The following is a 12432-nucleotide window of genomic DNA, read 5'->3' on the forward strand; positions in this document are numbered from 1 at the left end:
TCAAACTGCTCACTGATTTTCCTCAACGGTTCGAGCACCAGGCAATTGTTTAGCAGTGACCCAAATGTCTCTAGATTTACACCATTTCCAGAAAATCTTGACTAGTTCATTACGTGCCTTTGATTACGTTCCTCCCATATTGTTTACATACGCCATTCCAGTTGTATTGTCTAGTTGCATAGCAACATTTACACAACTGTAACGCATACAAAAAGCTTGCAAAGTCAAGAAAGCAACCTTCAGCTCAAAGTAATTTCATTTTTTTCTACTTTTGCTGTTTCTTTAGCATTCCACTTTCCTCCAACGTGTGTGCTACCGTTGGATGCACCCCATCATAATCCCGATGTGTGTTGTTGGTGACTGCTTATCAATGTTATTGGCTCATGCTGACGCACTGTCAACCCACCAAGTGAGCTCTTCGTGAGCTGCGGGGGAAATAATCATTTTTCTGTCAAATTGCCCTTGTTTTTTTTTCAAAGCCTATGCTTTTTCCTTTCTCAGCTCCTTGTAATGCAATGGCCCATTCACCAGGGAAAGCAGCCATTAATTTGCCTGTCACAGAGGAAACTAATTGTATCGATGGTGAAAGTGAGGCCAACAAATGCTTATAGAGACAACATATTTCCTCGGGTTTTGCTTCAGTGGACTACTGACTTGTGGAAGTATGAATCCTAGAAACGTACTTTTTGTACTGGGTGAAGGATTGATTTGTGTGGTGGATGACGAAACCAAGGTCAGATAGTATTTGGGCAGTTTCTCTGCTCTCTTTTTCACTTTGGCAACAAGTTATGATTTATATTTACTACCACTGGTGACCTTGGTGGTTTCAACAACTTTGTGAAAACATAGTCTTGAATTCAACCCATTTGGTAATGTTCTAAACTGCCATAGTGTCCCTTTCCCAGGGAACTTTAAGTATTTCTAATGTTGTTTTACAATTGGTACTATTTAGTATGCACCGCTGAGGACTACTGAGTCCAGAAAACAGCTCTTGGTGAGAAATTGCACGACAATGTCTAAATTGTCCATTTTAAAATGGTGATGTTTTATATGTTTGTTCAGATTGACACGATCTGGAATCATGTAATATCTGCTATCTCTTTTCTGTCGAGGAAAAATTTTGGGATAAAGTCTTCAGGCATAATCTTTTCCATCATTTGATTTGATTTATTATTGTCACATGTAATAGTATATAGTGAAAAGTATTGTTTCTTGCACGATACTCAGACAAAGCATACCGTTCATAGAGAAGGAAAGGAGAGAGTGCAGAATGTAGTGTTACAGTCATAGCTAGGGTGTAGAGAAAGATCAACTTGATGCGAGGTAGGTCCATTCAGAAGTCTGATGGCAGCAGGGAAGAAGCTATTCTTGAGTCGGTTGGTATGTGACCGCAAACTTTTGTATCTTTTTCCTGACGGAAGGAGGTGGAAGAGAGAATGTCTGAGGTGCGTGGTGTCCTTAATTATGCTGGCTGCTTTGCCAAGGCAGCGGGAAGTATAGACAGAGTCAATGGATGGGAGGCTGGTTTGAGTGATGGATTGGGCTTCGTTCACGACCTTTTGTAGTTTCTTGCGGTCTTGGGCAGAGCAGGAGCCATACCAAGCTGTGATACAACCAGAAAGAATGCTTTCTATGGTGCATCTGTAAAAGTTGGAGAGAGTCGTAACTGACATGCCAAATTTCCTTAGTCTTCTGAGAAAGTAGAGGCGTTGGTGGGCTTTTTAAAACTATAGTGTCGGTATGGGGGGGACCAGGACAAGTTAATGGTGATCTGGACAACTAAATCCTGAAGCTTTTGACCATTTCTATTTCGTCACGTTGATGTAGACAGGGGCATGTTCTTCACTACACTTTCTGAAGTCCATGACAATCTCCTTCATTTTGTTGACATTGAGGGAGCGATTATTGTTGCCGCACCAGTTCACCAGATTCTCTATCTCATTCCAGTACTCTGTCTTGTCATTGTTTGAGATCCGACCCACTATGGTGGTGTCATCAGCAAACTTGAAAATCAAGTTGGAGGGGACACTATGGCAGTTTAGAGCATTACCAAATGGGCTGAATTAAGAACAAAGAACAGTACAGCACAGGAAACAGGCCCTTCGGCCCTCCAAGCCTGTGCCGCTCCTTGGTCCAACTAGACCAATTGTTTGTATCCCTCCATTCCCAGGCTGCTCATGTGACTATCCAGGTAAGTCTTAAACGATGTCAGCGTGTCTGCCTCCACCACCCGACTTGGCAGCGCATTCCAGGCCCCCACCACCCTCTGTGTAAAAAAACATCCCTCTAATATCTGAGTTATACTTCGCCCCTCTCACCTTGAGCCCGTGACCCCTCGTGATCGTCACTTCTGATCTGGGAAAAAGCTTCCCACCGTTCACCCTATCTATCCCCTTCATAATCTTGTACATCTCTATTAAATCTCCCCTTATTCTGGACCATGTTTTCACAAAGTTGTTGGAACACCACGAGGACCAAAGGTCACACCTTAATGTTGAAGTTTCATCAACAGTTTTATTTCTTCACTATCAATTTGTATGCTTGAGGTATAAAAATGTGTTTGACAGGGTACCAAAAATTCTAATTCATACCCAGAACAATGTTCAAAATGGTTATTATTGCTCAAGCATCTTTATGGCTCCTCAATCAATCTCTGATATGCTCATTTTCAGTTGGGACATGAAAGTAAGGCTTATGCTTTCATAACTTGAGATGCATTATGCAGGTTTTTGAGGTTCAATGGCTGTGCTGCTGTCTGTCTGACAACTGATGGGTCGCAGGCAATTTCCTGCACTGTGCTGAGGGACAGTGTACCTGTCCATGCCTGATCTGCAGATACTGTGGCTGAGTGAGGTGGTGACTGACCCCAAAATGAGGCTGAGATACTTTCCTCTTGGGAGGTAACCATCCTGCATCCCAGTTTTTCTGATGAAGAAACAGTCTGCTTGCATTGCCTGCCATAGGGGCGGGATATGGATTGTAGCATATTCTGAACCGAGTGTGGTTTCTCACCACCCCTGCTGTCTTTTGTTCTTCATCCATTTCTTTCACAGTCTTATGGAGAACATCTCTGAACAGCCACTGTGTTGACTTTGCACTCAGTTTATTCAGGTGTAATTAAGTCTTTACTGAGCTGATTCTGCTCAAGGCTAGAGTTGGCTTGCAGAGAAATAGCAGCCTGTTGAGTTTCACTGCGAGTAATCATTTGTACATTTCAAGAACACTATGATCCCATTCACTAGAGGCCATTGGCACCTTTGAAGTTTAATGTCCAAACAGCAGACATTCTGATTTCCTAAGGGATTCACCTTTTGGACCATTAAATTGCAGTTACCCAGCTTAAGGTACTTGGGCATGTTTCCGTTGTGCACTTCTCAAGGACACTTGTTTTTAAAAAAATCACCCTCTCCGCATGTTCATCACTCAGCAAGTCCCTACCCCAGAGGGAGCGCCAATCAGGATGTAAAACCAATCAATTGTGACAAAACTATGAAACAACATGAAAAGAAACAGCTGATTAGGTTCCCATGGGTGCTCCATCTTAGACCAGCAGAGAACTAGATTTAGATTTATCAGTATCAGGTGGTTCAGACTCTGATACTCAGTTCTCCCATGCGCCTGTTCAGCATAGAGATCAAAGGCGATTGAGTCCGAGTATTGCTCATAATCAGCCAAATCTTCAGCAGGCCAGCTAGAAGCCAGAAGTGGTGACTTCTTCTCACCTGATGTGACCGATTAGCACTTGTACTGCCACATCTGCCACTACTGCACTGTTGTTGGCACACAGAGCTTCAATCATCCTTTTCAGCTGCTCGTCTCCCTTTTTGACACGAGGAACATCATTTCCAAACATTCCATACGAGGTAGTCCCTTTGTCACACAAACTTCTTGAGTCTAGCAGTTTTGATTTAGTTTTCCTGCCTCTGTAAAGTTGGCTGCTGCGGCCTTACACTTTGGGAGCCTGTGCTTTGCTCGACCCACTAAGTAGCCACCTGGCACCGTAGGGGCTGGCCTTGTTTGACTTAGTTGTGAAAAACATCACTCAAACCCCGAGGCTCCACTTTTCAATTTTCTTTCAGACTTTTTCATTTCTCAAAACACAATATCCCGAAAAAATTTACAAATCACAAAGTTTTCCTCCGAGATTTGAATAAATCCTCACATCCTTGTGCTTAGCATGATATGGTTTGCAACATGGCAGATTAATTGGCTGTGCATACGCAAACAGCATCTCACTTTATTCTGAACAAACACCGACAGGAGATAAAATGGCCCTGTCTGTTATTGTATACGAGTATTATATTGATGCATTGAGTGTGTCCCTTCAACCACTGAGAATTCTTGGGAAATTGAACATTGAATACAGGAGTTGGGACGTCTTGTTGAAGTTGTACAAGACATTGGTAAGGCCACACTTGGGAATACTGTATACAGTTCTGGTCACCCTATTATAGAAAGGATATTATTAAACCAGAAATAGTGCAGAAAAGATTTACTAGAATCCTACCGGGACTTGATGGTTTGAGTTATAAGGAGGCTGGATAGACTGGGACTTTTTTCTCTGGAGCGTAGGAGGCTGAGGGGTGATCTTATAGAGGTCTATAAAATAATGAGAGGCATAGATCAGCTGGATAGTCAATATCTTTTCCCAAAGGTAGGGGAGTCTAAAACTAGAGGGCATAGGTTTAAGGTGAAAGGGGAGAGATACAAAAGTGTCCAGAGGGGCAATTTTTTCACACTGAGGGTGGTGAGTGTCTGGAACAAGCTACCAGGGGTAGTAGTAGAGGCGGGTGCAATTTTATCTTTTAAAAAGCATTTAGGTAGTTACATGGGTAAGATGGGTATAGAGGGATCTGGGCCAAATGCGGGGCAATTGGGATTAGTTTAGTGGCTACAAAAAGGGACGGCATGGACAAGTTGGGCCGAAGGGCCTGTTTCCATGCTGTAAACCTCTATGAAATAATCACCTCAGGCTGCCAGTTTTCCATTCTTGTACGGTTGCTTTGCAGTAAGTATTAATATTTCTGTAAAGAAACTACTTGAATATGGGGAATGTTTATTTTTTAGCTCAAAATTTAATTCTAAACGCCAAAGAAAACACTGAAATCTCTATTTTAAATAAAATTTAAATACTCACTGTGCTCAATTTGTCTTCTCTTTCTCCATATTCCCTCTCTATCTTAACTAGTTTCTAAACCCGTTTTCCCCCAATCTCTCCACTTTAATTTTATTGCTTTGAAAATCATATTTTATTTATCGGTTTTCTTCTTCCAGGATTTTTCAGATCAGAGAAACTCGGCTGAACCAGCTACGGTTCAAATAAGATTGCACTTTGTCAACCCATGGAGTGAGTGGTCAGTCCTGGCCAACTAACACTCATTAGCAGTCCCCAGCGCTCAGCTGCACCGAGATAAGTATTATGCCTCAAACTTGAGGGTGAATGCAAAACAATTCTATTGGTAAATGTACTCCAAAGACAGGCCTGATTTCAGAAAATTAGGTAATTTTTCAACATGCGCAGTTAAAGCTGATCAGGAAAGTTCTGAGATTTGATCTGATCCATGCTGTAAGCTCAGTTATACAACTGACATAAAATGACACTGGGCTGCTGGGCACTGTTTCTAATGCCCTCTGCTGGGAAGTGTATAGAAGTACAGGACTGGTCTCTGCCACTTCCTCTCTCTCTCCCATCAAATAGTCAGCAGTGTCTGGATACAGACATAAGAATGGTTCACTTGTGTCACAGATAGGAGGGGTGTCAATTTAACTGCCCTGATTTATCCACTCTATCCACCTGTAAGCAGAAAAAAAATCTGATTTCCCCCTTTATAAATGGTGGCAATATTTTTCCCAATCCCTAAATTTGAAATGTTCCAATCTTTCTGCTGCCACTGCCTTGATGGTAGGCAGCACAGGCGGTTGTCTGGAGCTCTACATTGGAGGTAAGAAGTTTAACAACACCAGGTGCTGCTGGAATTCAGTTCCACTAGCCAATATTATTGTTTGGGAGAGGTCAGGTGACAGACACACTTCCTCGCTGTTGGACACAGGCTGTATATTCTCATGGCTGGAATCTAGGTGTCTATTTGGAGTCAGGATTGCTTTTAGTTTTGGAGACATTGGTTTTGGGTTAACTAACTAAAGCCCTCTTATCAAAACCATTGTGTTGTGTTAGAACTGCAAATGCTTCGGCCATTAGCACCATTATTGGAGATTAAGTCCTGTGAAGACTTGTCTTGTTTTGAAGGTGGCTGGAGCAGACTCTCTGTCCACATGGCTAATGTTACTTTGAAACTGCAGAAGGGCATCAGGTGACTTTCTGTCAGCTCAGCAATTGCCCATTTTGAAAAGCACCAAAAGTTGACTTTACAAAGTAGTGCAGCTGATGAATATATTTTCTGTCACAAGACATGTAAATTATTTAAAAGATTGAGAAGAGCCTGGGTCCATGTTAATTGTATCAATTAAGGATGTATTTCTACAGGTGTGGATCACTCACTGATTAATAACCTAGGCAAACGTAACTAAATATATTTATTACTTCTTTTAAAGAGACACTTTGGTTGTAATTATTGTAGCTTTGAGAAATCTATGTTTCGCGTTTATGTAGGTTGTAGCCCTTTTCTGTTATTTGAGGAGGCCATTGCTCCTCAATCTTTGGCTGCACTTCAGCCGAATGCTCCTGATATTTGGCAACACAATTCAGAAAGGCAGATTGGAAAACCTTGTTAGTCTGTTCCTAGGCTTGGCCAAGATAGCCATTAACAGACCTGGACAGCGGCTAGTTGAGGGGGGGGGTCAGTCACTTCAGTTATTGACCTCTCTTTGGTGGTTAGGTCCATGCCTGGGTGTCCCTGGAGAGGAGGCACACGGCATCAGTCAGTATGCCTGAGGTCTTCCACGATTGGTGGGTGTTACAGAGGTTGGAGTGCATCACCAGCCTCCAATATACTATTGACCATTGAAATATTTGTTTTTAGTTAGTGTGTCTTTATAGGGCTGTTAATTATTTAACTATTAATTTGCTTTATTGGTAAACTTAAGAGTATAAGAATGGTTCTCTACTTTCTCAGAAGACTAAGGAAATTTGGCATGTCAGCTACGACTCTCACCAACTTTTACAGATGCATTCTTTCTGGTTGTATCACAGCTTGGTATGGCTCCTGCTCTACCCAAGACCGCAAGGAACTACAAAAGGTCGTGAATGTAGCCCAATCCATCACGCAAACCAGCGTGACTCTGTCTACACTTCCCGCTGCCACGGCAAAGCAGCCAGTATAATTAAGAACCCCACGCACCCCAGACATTCTCTCTTCCACCTTCTTCCTTTGGGAAAAAGATACAAAAGTCTGAGGTCACGTACCAACCGACTCAAGAACAGCTTCTTCCCTACTGCTGTCAGACTTTTGAATGAACTTACCTCGCATTAAGCTGATCTTTCTCTACACTCTAGCTATGACTGTAGCACTACATTCTGCACTCTCTCATTTCCTTCTCTATGAACAGTATGTTTTGTCTGCATAGCGCGCAAGAAACAATACTTTTCACTGTATGTTAATACATGTGACAATAATAAATCAAATCAAATTGTGAATGACTTAAATGATTGTTGTTACGTGATAATTGTGTAAATTAAGGATGTGTGTCTACAAATGCAGGCCACTCACTGGATAATAACCTGTGAACACTGTCAATTGAATTTGTTTATTTGGTATCCTCAAAAGAGTATAAAGAGACACTGTGCCTGTAGTTTCTGTGGCTTTAAGGAGTCCATGTACCATATCTATGCGGGTGGAAGTTGGATGGTCCCTTGTTAGCCAAGTCCTGGGCCTGGACAAAGTGGCCATTAGCAGGTTCAGACAGCAGGCTGCTGAGAGGATCTACTTCTCTTTCTGATTACATCTGTACCCAGGTGGCCTTGGAGAGGGAGCATATGGTCTCCACCATGTGCTCAAGGCCTTTTGGTGGGTGTTGCAGGAGCTGGAGTACATCATCTCCTCCAAAATAAGATATATTTGTTAATTTTTTAAAAATAACTCTGTCCCTTGAAAGGAATAATAGTTAGTTTATTTGATACTCAAATGAGTATATATGGATACTTGGCTCACTTCACTGGTCAGGAAGGTCCAGGTTTCAAGATCTGCGCAAGGCACAGGTGTAGCATTGAATTTTGCTGAAGGTATAGAAAGAATTCTACACTTGCCATGTGGGATTTGAACTCATATCTCCAGAACCTCTGGGTTACTAGCCCAGTAACATATCCAAAACTACGGTAGCTGGTGCCAGTCAGGAATGGCATGCATCATAGTTTTTAACATCTCACTTTGTGGGCTTGAGGTCGCCAGAAAAACTTGCACGATGCAAGTCGGGTGGTACGGTGGTTAGCACTGCCGCCTTACAGACCTCAATTCCGGCCTCGGGTCACTGTCTGTGTGGAGTTTGCACGTTCTCCCTGTGTCTGCATGGGTTTCCTCCAGATGCTCCGGTTTTCTCCCACATTCCAAAGACGTACAGATTAGGTGGATCGGCTATGCTAAATTGCCGCTTAGTGTCTCAAGATGTGTAGGTTAGATGGATTAGCCATGGTAAATGTGTGGGGTTACAGGGATAGGGTGGGGATAATGCTTGGGCAAGATACTCTGTCAGAGAGTTGATGCAGACTCAATGGGCCGAATGGCCTCTTCTGCACTGTAGGGACTCTATGATTCTATGACGCGAGTTGGTGGACGCCAGCTCGCAGCCAAAGCCATTCAGAGCCATAAAACGTGGTGCTTGGCCCTGACTGCACTTGTGGTGTGGAGCACTGCTGTCCAAGATGATCCTCAGTTTGATGGAATTTCTCAGTGGCCTGAGCCCTAAAACTGTTGCCGACCCACAATCTGAGTCATTGAAATCCCCGGTCGTTCCACTCAGCACGGAGTGGTTTCCTGTACGGGCTGTTGCTGCACTTCCTCATCAGCTGTCTGGACAGGCCATGCATTCCATCCCGTCATCATGAGACAGAGGGGAGTCCCCAGTGAAACAGAGGAGGGGTTCCTAATGGAAAGCTCTATATTGCAGGTGTGGTCCCTTTCTCTCTCAGGGATTTGGAGTGGAGGGTGTTACAAGCAGCAGTCCTGTGCCCCCCTCCTCCAGTTAGTACCTCCACAGCCCAGAGTCCCTGGAGAATGAACGCGCCATGTCCACCTTGAGGTCTTCTGCGAGCAGTGGGTGCTGCAGGGGCAGTTTCCTTTAGTGTTTTATTGTTGCAGTAAAAGTTAGTTACCTTCTGAAAGGGGTTGATCATTTGTTTGATTTTCAAGAGAGTATAAACACTGAATTTCTGGTTCTGTTTTACTTCCAATAATATAGAAATGTACATTTAACAGGGGTTGTTAATTTATTTATTTCACTGGTTTACTGATTAATCGAGAGTATAAAGAGACACTTATTGACGCTGGTGGTGTTTGTAGAGGGCAGTGTCAAGCACCAGCCTGCCAGGTACACTGGTGGCTGGCAAGGGGAGGAATGGGGAGCCACCTTTTCAGGCCCCCCTGTGCCCATGATGTATTCCAACAATCCCACCCCCGTGTTTCCTGACATGGAGAGTTGAACACTCTAGCTCCGCACCCCTTGTCAACGTGCCCCCATTGAAACGTTGGGCCTACCTCAGTCCAGGCTCAACTGCAATATGCTTCCCTCCAGCAGTGGCCCCACTGGTCCTGGTGACACTGCTGGGTACAAGACAGCTGCCAGCCATTTGCTTGGCCAGCAGTTCTCGGAGGCAGAACAGGCAAGGCCTGCCTCGAGACAACTGAAGGCCCGACAGCCACTAAATAGCTCCAGGACAAGCCAGGAAATCACAGACAGGGGCCTGCCCCCAGTATTAAATTCAGCCTGTGGTGATTGGGGACTGAGAAGATGCTGCTTACCAGAGGGAACAGCACAGGGACAAAGGTTCCATCAGCCTTGAAGAAAGGTCTGCCCTCAGAACAGCTAAGATGGCTTGGCCTGATTGGGGATACTGCAATGGATGAAATTCTGATCTAATTGAAGGATATAACATTTTAAAAGGGATTGATAGAGTAAATGTAGACCAAATGTTTCCTCTTGTGGGGCAATCTGGGACAGGTCGAGAGGCGGTAGATTTAAAACAGAGATGAGGAGGAACTACTTCATGCAGAGGGTGGTGAACTTGTGGAACTCGATGCCCCATAGCGCGGAGAGGTCTGAATCATTGAATGGTTTCAAGAAAGAGATAGATATATTTCTAATAATAAGAGATAAGGGGACATGGGGAACAGGTGGGGAGATGGATTTGAGACCAGGGAGAGATCAGCCATGATCTGATTGAACGGCGGAGCAGCTGGAAGGGCTGAATTTGCCGACTTCTGCTCCAAATTCCTATGAAATGATCAGAAAGGACACATTAGCCTAGCAGACATAAAGAGAGCAAATTTCCTGTTTCCAGCTGAACATCAGCTGCTGAAAGATTGAGAGCTAATTTTTGGTGAACAGGTGTCTAGAAGATGAAAAAAAGATATTACAGTCAGTGCTTCATGAAGAGCAAGGCAATGGGCAGGATTTTACAGTCTCGCTCGAGCGAGACTGGAAAGTCCCGCTCGATGATAACGGACATTTCCATTCCTCGCCCTCCCCAATTCCATGGCGGTAGAATTGAAGGGACAAAAAGATTGTTCTTTTGCAATGAAAACCTTATTTGAATGGGTGTAAATTGAGAGAGGTGGATATTCAATGAGACCTTGGTGTCCTCATGCATCAGTCACTGAAAGTAAGCACGCAGTACAGCAGGGAGTAGAGAAGGCAAATGGTGTGTTGGCCTTCATAGCGAGTGGATTTGAGTATAGGAATAGGGATGTTTTACTGCAACTGTAAGTCCTCTCACAACACCAGGTTAAAGTCCAACAGGTTTATTTGGAATCACGAGCTTTCGGAGCACTGCTCCTTCATCAGGCGAAGGAGCTTCTTACTGTGCCCAGTCCAACGCTAGCATTTCCACATCATTACTGCAATTGTATAGGGCATTGATGAGTCCACACCTGGAATATTGTGTGCAGTTTTCTTGGCCTTATCTGAGGAAGGATATCCTTGCAGATGGATTACAATGTGGGAAAGTGCGGGGTTATGCACTTCGGTAGGAAGAATAGAGGCGTAAATAATTTTCTAAATGGGGAGAGAATTCAGAAATCGGAAACGCAAAGGGACTTGGGAGTCCTAGTTCAGGATTCTCTTAAGGTTAACTTGCAGGTTGAGTTGGTAGTTAGGAAGGAAAATGCAATGTCAGCGTTCATTTCGAGAGGATTAGAATACAAAAGCAGGGATGTACTGCTGAGGCTTTGTGAGGCGTTGGTCATTTGGAGTAGTGTGAGCAATTTTGGGCCCTGTATTTAAGGAAGGGTGTGCTGGCCCTGGAAAGGGTCCACAGGAGGCTCCCAGGAATGAAAAGCTTTATGTACGAGGACTGTTTCAGGACTCTCGGTCTGTACTCGATGGAGGAAATTCCTCCTCATCTCGGTTTTAAAGGATCGCCCCTTCAGCCTGAGGTTGTGCCCTCTGGTTCTAGTTTTTCCTACTAGTGGAAACATCCTCTCCACGTCCACTCTATCTAGGCCTCGCAGTATCCTGCAAGTTTCAATAAGATCCCCCCTCATCCTTCTAAACTCCAACGAGTACAGACCCAGAGTTCTCAACTGTTCCTCATACAATAAGCTCTTCATTCCAGGGATCATTCTTGTGAACCTCCTTTGGACCCTTTCCAAGGCCAGCACATCCTTCCTTAGATACAGGGCCCAAAACTGCTCACAATACTCCAAATGGTGTCTGACCAGATACCGATCAAAACTGACATGTACAGCCAAACTGATCTGTTCACGATCACATTATGGCATCATAATTACAAAATGCTGAACCTGCACTGACTTTTAACAAGTACCAATCATTATGCAATCTACTGGCATAACAAACACTTCTCGTTGAGATTTATATCATGGACTTCGCCTCAGACAACAGCATGACAAAGTGCTCAAAATGCATTATAAGTAATGTGGCCTACAAGAGCAGGTCAGAGGTTGATAATTCTATGGTGAATAACTCACCTCCTAACTCCCCAGAGCCTGCCCAACATCTACAACGCACAAGTCAGGAGTGTGATGGAATACTCTCCACTTGTCTGGATGAGTGTGGCTCCAACAACTCAAGAAGCTCGACAATATCCAGGATAAAGCTGCCCACTCGATTGGCACCCCATCCACCACCCACAGCAATCACCCAGGGCAGCAGCGGTTACCATCTACAAGATACATGCCGAAACTCACCAAGGCTGCTCTGACAGTGCCATACAAATCTGTAATCTCTACCACTCACAAGGATAAAGGCTGGAAACGCATTGGAACATCCCCACTTTCAAGTTCCCCTCCAAGCCACACAGCATCC

The 12432-nt window shown here is 44.0% G+C and overlaps 1 protein-coding gene across 6 annotated transcripts in view; it reads right to left on the bottom strand.

The window, feature by feature from the left end:
- The window catches only part of lins1 (lines homolog 1), a 60862-nt gene that overhangs the window by 13041 nt on the left and 35389 nt on the right, over positions 1–12432 (bottom strand). The gene's annotated exons all lie outside the window — the stretch shown is intronic.

The sequence above is a fragment of the Mustelus asterias genome, chromosome 24 (assembly GCF_964213995.1).
Source record: "Mustelus asterias chromosome 24, sMusAst1.hap1.1, whole genome shotgun sequence".
NCBI classification, from domain to species: Eukaryota; Metazoa; Chordata; class Chondrichthyes; order Carcharhiniformes; family Triakidae; genus Mustelus; species Mustelus asterias.